This window comes from Falco punctatus, assembly GCF_963210335.1.
Source record: "Falco punctatus genome assembly, chromosome: 11".
NCBI lineage: Eukaryota > Metazoa > Chordata > Aves > Falconiformes > Falconidae > Falco > Falco punctatus.
Genome location: NC_137591.1, coordinates 5,432,238 through 5,446,935, shown reverse-complemented (window position 1 = coordinate 5,446,935; position 14,698 = coordinate 5,432,238). Strand labels below are relative to the sequence as shown.

At 37.8% G+C, this 14,698-nt stretch overlaps 1 protein-coding gene across 8 annotated transcripts in view; it reads right to left on the bottom strand.

Annotated features, from left to right (window-relative positions):
- DAB1 (DAB adaptor protein 1) overlaps positions 1 to 14,698 on the bottom strand; it is a 566,655-nt gene that overhangs the window by 153,091 nt on the left and 398,866 nt on the right. The window lies entirely within an intron of this gene.

Genomic DNA, 14,698 nt, shown 5'->3' with positions numbered 1-14,698 from the left:
GTTGTGATCTGAAGGACTGCAAGGCTGTGATTAGAATTTTCAATCAGGACTTCCACAATTCATCACGCTACAAGGGAAGGGGGGGACATATTTCTTCATCAGCCCTTTCTGCTATTGGCATAGCAAGTTCTACAGCATTAAAAGAAGGAAATCTTAACATCTTACACTTATAAGTAGGTACTCTTCAGGGAGCGGAGAGCAAAAGATTTTCTGGAACTGCATAGCTACTTCTTTTTGACTGCATACTCAAAACTGAAACCAAGATTATTTGCAGCACAGCCTTTCAGCTGATGAAAAAGAGAAAACAGCTTTTTCTCTCTCCCCCCTTGTAGGTACACTTAGAGATACCTGAGAAAGAAGTAGCCCTGGAAACCTTTGACTGTTGTCTTCAGGGATATGAAAAGGAATAAAACCCCCAGGAATCCTTCATCAGAATTTGCTAACACACTCTGTGAAGCTTCAGAAAATAAAAAGGCAGAGCTCTTCACAAGGGAAGTATTCTCACAGCCTGTATGAAATCACCTGCAGCACTTGACAGGCAGCATATAGCCACATTTTCAAAGCGTAAAAAGGTCCAGCAAACTGACTCAGTGCAAGAGTTCAGATTAATCAAACAGACGGTGTAACTTTATTTTCCTTACGGCATTTGTTTGCCTTGGTACTACCTCTACTGACTCGTCAAAGAAAAAAACAATGGCACAAGTAAACAGTCTCAAACAGGACTTGGAGCTGGGCCGGTTCTGTAGCTCTGCTGCAGCCTCCCTCCCTCCTGAAACCACGAGAAAGTCACAAAAGCTCATCAAATATTTTGCAGCTTCTTTCCTCCCCTTCTGCACCTATGAAATACAGTAACTGTGTCTCTCCAAATACAAATTTTTCCAGAACTCATTCACAAAGGTGATGACTGCCTCAGAGAGCAAGCCTTCAAGAAAATACCAGCCCAGCAACTAGGCACTGGGTACTGGTGCCCTGAACAAAGTGCCACAGGGAACGAGCGGTCTGTCTGTATCAATGTCACTGCAGGGTCTTTGTCTCAAAATCTAGATCTAAGTGACAGCCTAGGCAGATTAGACATTTATTGAAATACATGAATGAAGCATTATTTTAGAAGGAAATTTTCATGTCAAACTATGAATAATGAACAGTAAAAACAGTTCCTATTTGCATAATTAATGTTTCAGTTATTGATATTCTTTCAGAGGGTCACTAGCCTTTTTTCTCTCCAAGTTAATTAATTAATAAAGCAACTCCTTTTATGTAGGTAATTGTAATCACTTTAATACTCAAAGGCATGTAAAATATCTAGCACTTTTTTTTTAATGTTGCAACCCTAGTGACACAACAATCATTTGCATAAATGTAAACACTGAATGGGTCCGTTTAACTTCTGACTAGAAAGAAATCCTTTGAAACCAACAGGAGAGAAATACATAAATTATGGACAAATACTGCGATATGGGCAAGCCTACCTTTTGTCCTTACATCACAACAATCATTTTTCCCTTAATGCAAATCTCAACTTTGAGACAATGTACTGCTAATGGTGCAAATGTGTCCTCACATTTAGCTGAAGATTGCTCTAAGGAGACAGAATAATTTAGGAAAAAATATTTATGGGAAAACAAATACAAACTAGAAAACTGTTAGCAAGCAGAAAGCTCTCAACACTCAACATTTTACAGCTAATACAGGACTTTTTCTTCTTCCATTAAGAAATACACAAACAAACCCCCAAACAGGAGTCCGATCTTACAAAAACCTGTTACAGAAAGACTCACTGCCCATGGCAAATCTCACTCAAGTCAGGTGAGATGGTTACTTTGCTCCACAGCCCGAGATTACATGCAGCTGCAGCAGATCAAGCATCATGTAAAATTCAGCCTCAAGAGGTCTGCTGAACGCACTGCTTGAAGAAGACAGGAAAGCTAGAAGTTTATAGCAGTTGTGAAAACTTTTTTCCCCTTCCCTTTTTACAGACAGTACTGAGTGACCAGGTTCAGTACAATATTATGAACATCCTGATGCACAAGTTAGTTTAAAAGCTACACAGCCTGTCTGAGCTACTGTCTCACAAGTCAAACACTAAAGTTTCTTGTCTGTAAATCCCAAGTCTTGCTTCATTCATAATCATACACAATGCTACTGCAAAAACCATTTTAGTGGCCTCTTTCATCATGTCTCTCCTTGATGTGGGAGAAAGAACACCAGGATTACCATTTTAATCACACATAATATTCTTAAACCACTAGTAACTTTATTCCACCCATTTCTGACCCTCTCTATCTACATCACCACACTTTCCTACCAAATAAGCATCTTTGTGGGAGGGGGTGGTGTGGGTATCCAGACCGCCCTCCTAAAGCAGTGCCACACAGTTCTCCAAATCCAATTCTTTGTTGTTAAAATTTCACCTCAAATACATCTTCTATGGCGCAATTTAATGAAAGAGAAAGAAAGGGATGGAAGATACCAGTATCTGGGTATTGACACCACTGACTAGCTGATAGCTGGAGTCCCGTCATTCTGGTATTACTCATCAGAAAATTGCTACTGTCTCTACTATCAAGCATTCTAAAACATAATTTGAGGTTTTTTTCTGTTTTATAAAGTACTTAGCACCACTGGGGGAAACTGAAGGGAAGGAGGGCCCCAGTCAATCTCCACAGTTCTGGGGAATGGGATGGCAATATAGATAATAAATGCTATTATTTGTATTATGTACTCATCTGCACTATATCAGCTGCTAAAACCCTGCAAATACTCCAGGCATCATCAAGAACCATTTCAACCTGTTTTCAGGCTGTAACTCACAAATCTGATCTCCATCCAAGACACTATAACAGAATGTGAAATAACCTAAATATTGAAAGTCATTTCACAGAAAATGGAAATAGATACTGTAGGAAAACCACATTCCAGACTTGCAAAATCTCTCTTTTATGTAATCTTTATCCATAATCTTCTGGAAGACTATCTGATCTCTCTCTCAGCAAGCACAGTATTTTTAACCGCTGCAGACCTTTTTAGGCAGCAGTTGGTTGTGTATTCAACTGGTCGTTCTAGCAAATGGTATTCAAAACATGCAGGGAAAAGGAATGCAGCCACTAAGTAGATTATGAATAAAGCGCTCAGGTATTCTTTTCTGTATTTCTCAGTAATTACTCACAGCCAAGGAGCATAACAGAAATCTGCTTCTTCAGTATCTCACTTCTAAAGGATCGATGTGGTGCAAACACAGGCACTACAGGACTTAATAGCAAGTTCTAACTGCTTGTTCCAAGACAACGGTCTCCTGGACAGCTTTCTCCCAGGCATTAAGGAGGTAGCTAAATAGCTGCTATTAGTGTATATTTGTTTCTTTTCATCAAAATCATACTTAATAAACACAAAGAACCTACAATGGACAGATCCAAGAGAAAATATAAATTAAATTCTAGATTAACAAAGCTCTGTTAAATCAACTTAGCAATTTTATCTCCAGACATCATAACTTGGCTTGCAGTGGCGGGCTAAATAATGCAGTTCAACACATAAAGAATAGATCTATATTCAGACTGAATGGACTGTTAGCTCAGAAAAAAAAAAAAAAAGACAGGAGGGAAATGAAATGTTGAAGTAGCTGTTTCTTGCCCACAGCACACTGTCTCTTCTTCATATTTCAAAACTATCATGGTCATACATCTATCTATCACCATATCGTGCATATTCCCTGTGGAAGAGACAAAACAGGTCTCAAAATCTGCGTCTTAATGGGTGTCATCAAAAGAAATACCAGTTCATCTGGGTGCAGCACACGTAACATGTATAAAATATCCAGAAATCAGTGCCATTAAGAAGTGGGGCTTCTCCTTTGCCATCCAGCCACTACAATAACAAGGACTGTTTTTATCATTTCATACCCCAGATACCTTCATTTCCCCAGAGTGCATTTAGCAGCAGGCCTGGAAATTTCTCCTCTGACCAAGAGGCAAGTCACCTTTTCTCTATCCGCAGTCACGGTTGTAGCCATGCAGTTTTCCACAAGACAGTGGAAAGTTTCTCTATTGTCAGCACTGAAAGCTTCTCTTAAAATAGTTCTATTTTTTTGTAGGTAGCCACATTTTCATCAGATTTTAGTGCACACATTTTATGAAACTGTTTGAGAACCTCAGGATTTAGGTTAGAAAAAGAGCATGAAATGTAGGCTAGGCTACAGTGGGATTTCTAGGGAATACCCCACTAAAGCAATCTCTTGATAGGTAAGGTATCTTTCTTGCTGTAAAAGTAATGATTGTTGAGCACAGATTTTCAGTGGGCTCTGGAGGTTTAAAGTCTTGGAAAGACCTAATTTCATTCAAAACTATCTGCTTGCTTCCTCTGAATTTTATAGCTGTATGAGTTCAGACAGAATACAGAACTGAGCAAAAGAAGTGATGATACACTATTAACAAAAACTTTGGTTGAATTTTCTGTATCTTGTAAGTAACAGGTAACGCTGTCAAGTTTGCTACAAAATATTTATTGTTTTGACTATCTAAAAAGGATAATTTTTTTGCCAGGTTAAAAATAGTACTTCAAGGTAAGAAAAAAAATATTACTAAATGGACAAAGTTCAGCCAGGGTGGTGGTGGAATGTAAAATTACATGATCTCTATTGTATCAAAGTGGGTAATGAAAACCTTCATGTATCTATTCCCATCTCAGGCATACCTACGAATAATTTTAAAGCATAGATGTAACATGCTGCCAATGCTTTTACTCCCGTTTTTGCTCTAGTTGAGTTATAATTTGTACTTCAAAAAGGATCCATTTTCATAGATATTCATACCACCTGCCCTGCTCCAATTCATTTGTTAGCCAAGTGACATTCCAGTTTAAACATTCTGCAGTACCAACATCCTGAATACAGTTATAAACTTCACAGCTGCATATACTAACTAAAGGGACAACAAAGAATTTCTAACACCCTGCTTTTTAAGTCTTCATATAGCTTCTTTTGCAATGAAAACCCTGTAAGTGAAAGGATTTCAGACTCATCCTTTGTGCTGGCTTTTCAGGACATGCTGAACATCACAAGCTTCACAAAGACTGTGCACAGTGTGGATGATAAGACACACTCTAGTGGTTTTTTTTTTTCTTTCTCAAGATTTCAACTCATATGTATGACCTCCACAGTTTAACTGATAACTATTCAGTGCATCAGTTACAAAAACCAGCCATTCTCATTTCCTTTACACTCCTCCTCAAAGAAATAAATCAGTACCTTGACTGATTGAAACATTTAACTGCCAGTCATTTTGCTTTGTCCCTTCACTGCCTCACACCAGCCTGCATGAACTCAAGAGATGCAGAGCAGTGATTAAATTGTAACATGGAGCACTGAGAGCAATAACAAAGTGAGCAGTTATAAACAAATAACACAGTTCTTCATAATTCAGTAAAATACATTATTTGATTCTGTGTGTGTTTTTGAAAGCCAGTCAAAGTAGCACTCTTTTTTACTAATGCAGTAACATTACTGCTTAATAGTGGAAAGCACAGGAGGGCAATATATGGCCTACAAACAAGAGTAAAATGTGTAAGCTTAACAATACAAGTTCATCTTCCTTATGAATAACCTAGGCAGTGCTTTTATTAGACGAGATCCATTGTTTCCCAATCTGCAAATTACTTGCCGAATCTATTAACTATAATGGGAGAAATGTATTTTTCAGTCTTAATATTGAGGGGGGGGGGGAACCCACACGAAAAAAACCCCCACAGTCTAAGCAGGTGAATCTAAACTGACAACAAGGCCAACATTTTAAGTATGCAATCACTGGCTCCCTATAACACTAAAAGGATTTTTTCGAGGGTGGGAGCACAGAGATGAAAGGATTTAAGTGTAAATTATACAATGATAGTACAATTCTGGAGTATTACCATGCATGTGAGGGATTATTAAAGATCAGGTAGATTTTTCTAGCCTTACTTCAGACACCTCCAGGGAAACAAATTCTGCAATGCTCTGTAGGAGATAAAGAACATTCTGAGTATATTAAAAGACTCATAGATATAATTCCGTGAACTACAAGCTTTCTTTGTAACTCGGATACCTTGAAGTGCACAAAACTTCTATCATAGTCCTTCATATGTTTTTGAAGGATGACATTTCCACTCACTGACTTAGTATTTGCATCCCTCGAATTCTCTAGTGAGGGCCCAAGAACAGTAATACTATTTTTATTCATATATCTTCTTCTGCCTAAATTCCACCACCACAACTGCTGAACAAATACAAAAGGCATAGCATCTGAATCTGCCCAAGTGCTGCAAATACATGCACTGCATTCCTCCTTCTTCAGAAGCTCTCAATCACTTCTTAAGTGTAAGAGTTGGATTCATTTTCTAAGCCACTCACATTTCAAATCCTCTTCTCACCAAGGCCCAAACACCAGCACAGTTTAAACTCTGCTCGCCTGTCAAGGAGTCAACAGGACTCTTGGTATCAATGACTTTTGCACTCTACCTCACAGGAGTCATCAGCTGTAACACGTGCCCTCAAAATATTCAGTCGCATGTGCTAACAGAAGGCAGCAGGCTGTCCTACAGTTCCCTGACTGAAACACCAGACTCGGTACCTTAATGAGTACACAATCTGTACACAATACGCTCTTCCAATTACCTCTTAAATCTTTGATCTCAAGGTCAGGTATTTTACTGAAAAGTTTCAGCAATTTATTTATGATGCTGTGATGAACAGTAACATTGCTAAATAATTCCCTGTAAGTTACCTATTTAAATTTTCTCTACTCAGAGCTAGGGCTGGAACGAGTACCTACAGTTAAGGTTGCCTGGCACTTCCCGCTGTAAGAGTCTCCTTTCAATTGCTTGCAACTTTGCCAGGTTTTTAACTGTTCAGGATACAGTTTTACACATCAAGTGTGTCTGCTTTGGATTTGGTGATTTTCAGGACATGAGGAAGGAGAAATGAGTTGAATCACTTCCAAGATTTAGACTGTAGGAAAATACTGTGTTTTGACCATGTTAAATAATCATCAATAACTTACATTTGAAAGGTTTTCTGGGTTTTGAAACTGGGACTCTCATTTGCTCTTCATATCACGGATCTGGTTTTCTTGCTAATCCTAAGAAAATAAAAAATGACCCAACAAAAACCCCAAACAAACAAACACACACACACACACCAAAAAAAAAAAACCAACCAAAACCAACCAACCCAAACTACCTAAAATAAAAAAATCACATATTTTACACTTGCCCAAGGATGACTCCTTTATAACTAAATCCCTCTACACTATCACACCTCCTGCAACCTCCAGAGGAACCAAAATGTGCATACTCCTCTAAATGTTGTCCTGGAAAATGGGCTATCCCTATAATTACTGCTCCGAACTGAAATTACAAAGCCAGTAGAACTGACAGCAAGAGGTTCACCTTTCTGTTAAGGCATCCAGTGAGCTGCTGAATTTGAATGCAGAGGCAGGGAAGAGAGGAATACACTTTGATGTGAAGTCTTGTACCAGAAGAACCAGAAGGGAAGAATTTGTGACTGTTATTTAATAATGGAGGACTTGGGAGGTTTAGTCTGGGAGTCAAGAGGTAAAAACAGCTTCAGGGGAGGAGGAGGATTAAAGTGCATGGAGACAGTCATCTGTAAGAGAGTTGATGCATCCAGATGAGAAGCCAGGAGGAAAGGAGAGCTAACTTGTGGTACCCAGAAAACCGGGATTAGGAAGTAACATGAAGAACATGCATGTAATTTGCCTTTATGCAGGGTCACAAAGAACACAGCAGAAGCTGCTGCCACAGCTACTCATGCACCCTAGGAAAGACAAAAAACATCTGGTCTCGATGATGCACATAGATCTCAACACACTGTGAATAAAATGGAGTTGTATTTTACTTATTATGTTAAAAAGCAAGATCATCCCAACAGCACTGCTGTACTTGTTGAGTACTGTAAGCTGAATTATTTCAAATACTTAATTTCATTATACAAATTTTCTAAGATGACATAAATTAGGGCATATGCTTCATAATATTTTCACTTCCTTTCCCCATAACCCATTTTGCTAGTTCTACACTTCATCAATTTAAACATTATTGCTAATATGTTACATTTAAACACTGTCACAAGAGAAAAAAAATCCAAATGTCTAATTAGAAAGCTATGATGGCCATTCTAGAAAGTAGTGTTACATTTTCTACCTATGTTCAATACATATGAAAGCATTTTAGTCAGAGGCAAATGTGGAGCTTACAGGCCTACAGGTTTCTGTGCAGAGCAAGAGCTTTCTTACTGCTTACTTGGGTACAAGGTGAAACAGAATCCCCAGGGTACAGAACCCCTGTCTGTAAGATTTACAGCTACACAACAGCAGCATAAAGCATTAAACTAGAGCAAGACAATGTCTGTTTTACCACAGTGCAAAACCAAGGGCAAGTAACATTTTTATGTTAAGCATAACACATTTCTACACACAACTGAATCAACAACTTTAATATATGAAGATCACTTAATGGCAGGATGAACATCTCTAACACTAGAAAAGTCAACTGCTAAGATTAGTTAATATCGGAAAAGCTGTTTTCTTACCCAAACCTTTGTACTGAAATGTGACAACAATCTTTCAAACACCAACAGGTGTTGGGAAAGCATGCAAGAGCAAAACTAAAAGAAGAAATGCATGGAAAAGCTTTCACAAAATACGACAGCTGAGGTTTCCATTACAATGAATTATCTGACTTACAATCATTGCAGAGATTTACAAGGAACAGTTTTACAAACCTTTGTGAACATATGTGAACACCACTTCTTCAAAATAAGCAAGATACATTTCTGTCATATGCTAAGAATTCTTCTACAGGTTGTATTAGTGTCTTAAAAGCATCAGTGATCCATCAGAATTATCACAGGAGGGGATTCAGAGTTATGTTTGGGTTTGGAATGCTAGAAATATGTAACCCTTTGTACTACAAAAACACTGGGCTGTTCAAAAAAAGAATACACATCATATTCATCTACACATACACACGCTCCTGAAGAATTAGGCCAGCAGACAACACCTTTGAAAACACCAACAATTAAAAAGGTATCCCATTCCAGTTTATCAACAGACCACTACACTGGTTCACAAGTTACTAGTTAAATACAAATTATTCAGTGAATAGAAAGGGAGGCCTTGGATAATAAAATATTATACCTATGATAGCAACTGTTTCTTTTCTGTACTGTGACTTTTTCCTAAGCTGTTTTTCACATGGTATTTTTGAAGTACTGTTGGGTACACTGTAGCATAGCTTCTAAGGCCGTAACAACAAAATGCAATAGGCTTCTTTAAAAAGGTAACCATTGGCATGTGATTGGAGGTCGGAGGGTCAATAGGACTGTTTCCTGGGTGCCAAAACTCAAAGAGTTTCTCTTCCTAAGTGTGGTATATTGTTATGAGAACATAAGACAGACCACATTAGCGATCCTCCTTTTATAGAAAAGTATTTATCGCTCTCATGTAATAATACATGTATCACATATATATTATTAAGAACTTTTTCATAAGCTTTCAAATTAATCTTTAAAGAAGTGGAGAGAACCAATAACCTTGATTCCTTCAGGCAAAAAAGCTGCATACCACAACCAGACTCCTACACTCACGGGCATCAATTTCTCCTGTGCCTAGGTCAATACTCCACAGGTAAGTTAGACCTCCTCCCTGCTGTAGTAGTCATTTACACGGTATTTGCTCCTCAGTATGAGTGACCGTAACTCCTTTAGCTCCAAGCTCTTTGCAGAGCACTGCAGACATACTGAGTTGCTGCACCATGATTAAGTTTCCTTCTCACAACACTGCGCAGACATACATTAAGAATCATTACAAGTTATTACTAGCACCTCACCAAAATATTACACTAGGATTTTTCACTTAAAGGAAATTTGTTTTTAAAAATCACTTTGTGAACTCTACTACAAGTTGCAAGGCATTTTAGTCTCCCATGTCTATTTCTCATGTTTTTATTACAATGAAGAACAGGTACAATAGATTAATATTTAGAAGAACTTCTACTTGCATCCTTATAAACTGTTCTCCTATGAATTAGTTATTTGATCTCAACATATACAAACAGCACAAAAAATACATTGTTCTCTGTACTGCTCTGTAACCCATGTGCTTATCTTCTGCTAAAAGCTTCTCTTGAAAGTGCTATTATTAATTGTCAAGCATTGGAACTGTTCCTCCAGACATCATCCCCCATACTTTCAAGACAGGCAGACAAGATTTTCTCCACTTTTTGCAACTAAAGTACAAGCTAAAGTACATCTGAATATATAACTCATTCTATTTAGCACTGTGCTCTCCCTAATGCATCCAGTACAGCCAGCTTCTTACAGGAAGTAGTTGCTGAAACAATTAAGACTCTTCATAAGGACTTAACAAGATTAATATACACTACGTCATCACATCGGCATCTTGTGCAGTGGTACCAGAATGCTAAGGATGCAGTCCAACAGAAATACATCAGCAAGCAGTGACTAGGCCTCTATAACAATCGCCTGTAACTCTAGGCTGAACTTTTCCACATTTTATTAATGTGAAAACTGGAGAGCTACTACAAATAATTCTATTGTTCTTGATTACAACTTAGGTCAAAAGTTCAATTTATTCTTAACACCTGCAACATTAATGTCTGAAACAGGAAGGCATCCTCACAGAACCTGGTTCCAGTTTCTTTTTTCCGATGTTTGAATACACAACAGTAACCCTACGCTGATTTCCAGAATGTTTTTTGGACAAGAAACCGTACCTAATTTCTTAGAAACCAGCACAATTTCTGGTGGTTTCCTGATGCCTACTTCTCATAACCAATCAAACCCTAAATGGTCTTGAAAAAAATCCAGTGTTAGTCTCTCTCATGAAAACAGATAACTGCATATAAAAATGAAATGCATTCACTATCATTCAACATAAAAAGTACTTATCTGAAATAAATCAATAATCACCGTGAAGCAGCAAAAGATAATACAGCACAGTCCACCAAAGTGAGAAGAAAAATCTCAGAGGTAGTCCATTATACACATTAAAATTGATACTATACTGCTTTACGCATTGTCTATGTGCAAATTATGTACATACTTCAGCCACAAAGAAGAAAACGACAAGACAATTAATTCTTGTGTTATTGGATCCACAAAACAAATGACACCTACCTGTACTATTTTCCTTCTCTGTACTGTACTTCCCATCTCCACCAAAAAGTTCCATCTAAAAATACTGATTAGCAGAATCAGCCACCCACAATATTTACGGGTCACTTGCAATCTGTTCTTTGAACTAAAGATGGTCTTTGCAATAAAGAACAGAGTGAGTTCTCTACACAGGCTTGAGCAATATTTCGAAGTTTGATGCACATGATCTGCTCCCCTGGATTTCTGCTGTCTGGAGAAAGCAAGGCAACTGGAATTCAGTGCCTGAGAACAGGATTCTTCTAACCTAAATTTTAGCTGTCAGGAGTGGGTATCTGGCATAAACTAACAAACTAGGCTGCTTCTACAAAGAACGGCAAGTGACAGAACCATCCCATGGAGAGTCCTGCCATCTCTTCAGCTTATCCAAGAGCCCAACAGAACAAATTATGCAGGAACGGAACACCAGAAATGCTACATTCAATAGGGACAACCACATGTAAGCAGCTCGTTGGATCAACAGTTCTGCCACAAAAAACAGAGCTGCAAACAGAGAGCTTCTTTATGAAAATCACACGCTGTTCTTTGTCAAGCCCAAAATCGGGAGTGCTGAAGTCTCAGACCTGTTTTGCGGCTCGGTAGTTATTTTTCTAGTGTTGTTTCACAGCATAAAGAGGATTTCATGTCCTCTCCAGGATCACCCTGCACTGAAATCCACGAACTGAAGCTTGGCACAGTGGGATCCACTCAATAACAATTCTCACTTTTCTCTGAGGATCTGTATGCACCAAAATCAATTAGCATTTGCTACAAATGTAACATAGCAACAGCATACAAACCCTCACTTGATGTAAATCAGCATAGTTCTTCTGATTTGAAAGAACTTTACTAAATTTCATCAGCTGTAACTCTCACACAGTGCTTCTGAATAGCTTGCTCTATCACTAGGGCAGCAAGGATCATAAAATTTGAGTGCCAGGAACAGTAAGTGGTCAATTCTGTTTGTTACCCTCTTTAGGACTTCTCAAACATTTTATTTCCCTTGTTTTCAGAAGGAAGAAAAATGGTGTCTGAATATCTGAAAACTATCGCACAGGGATGGTAGGTGGAAAACTGTCCTGAAGCCATAAATCGGAGATTTGATTACTTCAGCAGCCACACAAAAAAACCAAACAAAACCCACACATTTATAAAATAATCTATTAAACTCACTGACATTTTTTTACTGTTCTTAAACTTTAGTAAAGTGCCAACACGCTGTGTGAAGTAGCACTTCCTGTTGATTTGTTTTGTATTAATTATAGTGTAATTAAAAAGGGGAGTCTTTACTGCAATCAGCTACCAGGTGTTTTAAAACAATAAAAAGGACCTTAACATTTTCAAATGATACTGCCAGTGTTACTGTAGCACACTGACCAAATTTTAGAATGCATACACATTTAGGGAAGCAAATCCTAGCATGGAAAAACCTTCATTATGTTAAAAAAGGGGGGAAACTCCCTACCAACTGGGAACACCCTTGATATTAGTGGTATAGCTGCTACATTAAGACACGAACACCTAACAGGTCATCTACTCCTGCCATTAAAAGGTTTGAATTTACTAATACGCTTCAGAGCCTGAAGAAAACTCACATAAAAGGCAGTTACAATAAAACTGTGTATTTTGTTACATAAAGGAATTAAAGGGAAAATTGAAATATTAATAAAATATTCACTGCACTGACTGCTGATGAACTAAATAGCAGTGCAATTTCATGGATATCAGCTGGATTGCATTAAAGTTTAAAAGTATTTAAGGTTTTTTTCCTACTTACACTTAGGCTTGGCTTAATCATGTAGCTAGCTGGAAATTCTAGCCCTCAGTCTTCTACTGCAGCAATGCACTGAAGTCCAAGCTATCAGTGCACGAGCAGCCCATCACCATTAACTTCAAGAGCCTGCAAATACCTAGGAAGCAGAGTCTCCTACACCACCATAGCCACAAGCAAAATACAATGTTAAAAATTATTTGATGGTAAAGGTTATTCTAGGAAATAAAAAAAAAAAGATAAAGCTGAAATTCTTCGTGCTAACTACACGCTAAAAATCCCCACCATTCTAAACACAGAGGAAATTCTTCTTTCCTCCCATCAATACTGACAAATTACTGTGAAAGAGAATTAAGGAAAGGTATGAACTCAGTAAGGGGAGAACTCAAGTGACCTACTACATGTTAATCTGGCAAAAAGCAGATGCCAATTGAACTGTTATGGCCAGTCTCCAGGCAGAGACTGACAGGTCCTGGAAATGCTGTCAGATTACTAACACACTGTCTGCTTCTGCATGAGCACTGAATCCTGCCGGCTTGGATCTCTTCATTCTGGCTTGATCTCAGGGACTACTTGAGGCACCTGAATAAATCCAATGAAGGTTAAGCAAGTTGAAATGCTCTTTTTCTGTGCCATTTTAGCATAGTTTATTAAGAGCTGCATCTCAAGTAACTAGGGACAGAAATGAAACTTTTTTTTTTTTTTTCCAGAATACAAAGATCACTCACATTTTCCCCTCAATTACTTCAAGTCCTGGAAAAATATTTATAATCCTTTAGGTTGAGAAACAACCAGTATGATGCCTGCTATTCTTTATGTAACCAACCTGTCAGTATAGAAGAGTTAGGTAAAAGAAAAATAAGAAATGTGTACTGCATCAATTGGATTGCCAGTAATTAAAGTTCTTCATTTTCAAATGGGCACACTTAAAGATTCTGCACTTCCAAATTCTAAAGGTGAAGCTACAAATGTCAATAAATCTCATTTAAACATTTCAATTGATCAATAAAATTACTTTTGGTAGGTACAACTAAGACATCCATATGTTTAAGAAGCTACTTTATGCTGTCCATTAGTGAGTCAACTTTTCACCAGCAACAGTTGGTATGAGAGCAGGTATGAAACCAGATGACCAGATAAAATAATAATAAAAAATAATTCCCATGACTTGAATATAGCAACACTGCATAACGCACAGCAACTTTTGAAACTTCTTGTGCTTACTGGAACACATCCATTTCCAATCATTTAGTGGTATTTAAATATTATATCAACTGATATTCTTAACGCCCATTATTGTTCAGTGTGCATATTTTTCCATTTTATAAAGAAATATTTTAAAGTTTTGTAATTGATCATTTTTAGATTGTGGATTTTCTTCCTAGTTATGTATGTTGTGAATCTCAAAGATGGCCAGAAGAAGAATAACCATAGCGATGTGACACTGTGGGCATTCCATCAAGGAATCTCTTTTGGTTTTGATTATCATTTGCATGGGCTAAGAATGCTATACAGTGCATCTCCTGTCCTCTCTCTCATGTTGACCACACACAGTCCAAGAAAAATGTAACCACATACAATTTGTTCCACAGCTGGAAAAGAAGTAAGACCTTTCTTATTCTGCAAAGAGCTAAAACAAGAAGAGTCACCCAGTGACTGTCAAACATATTAACTCGCTAATCACTCATCCCTTCTGAAGGGGGGTTTATGCTCAGCTGTCGTAAAAT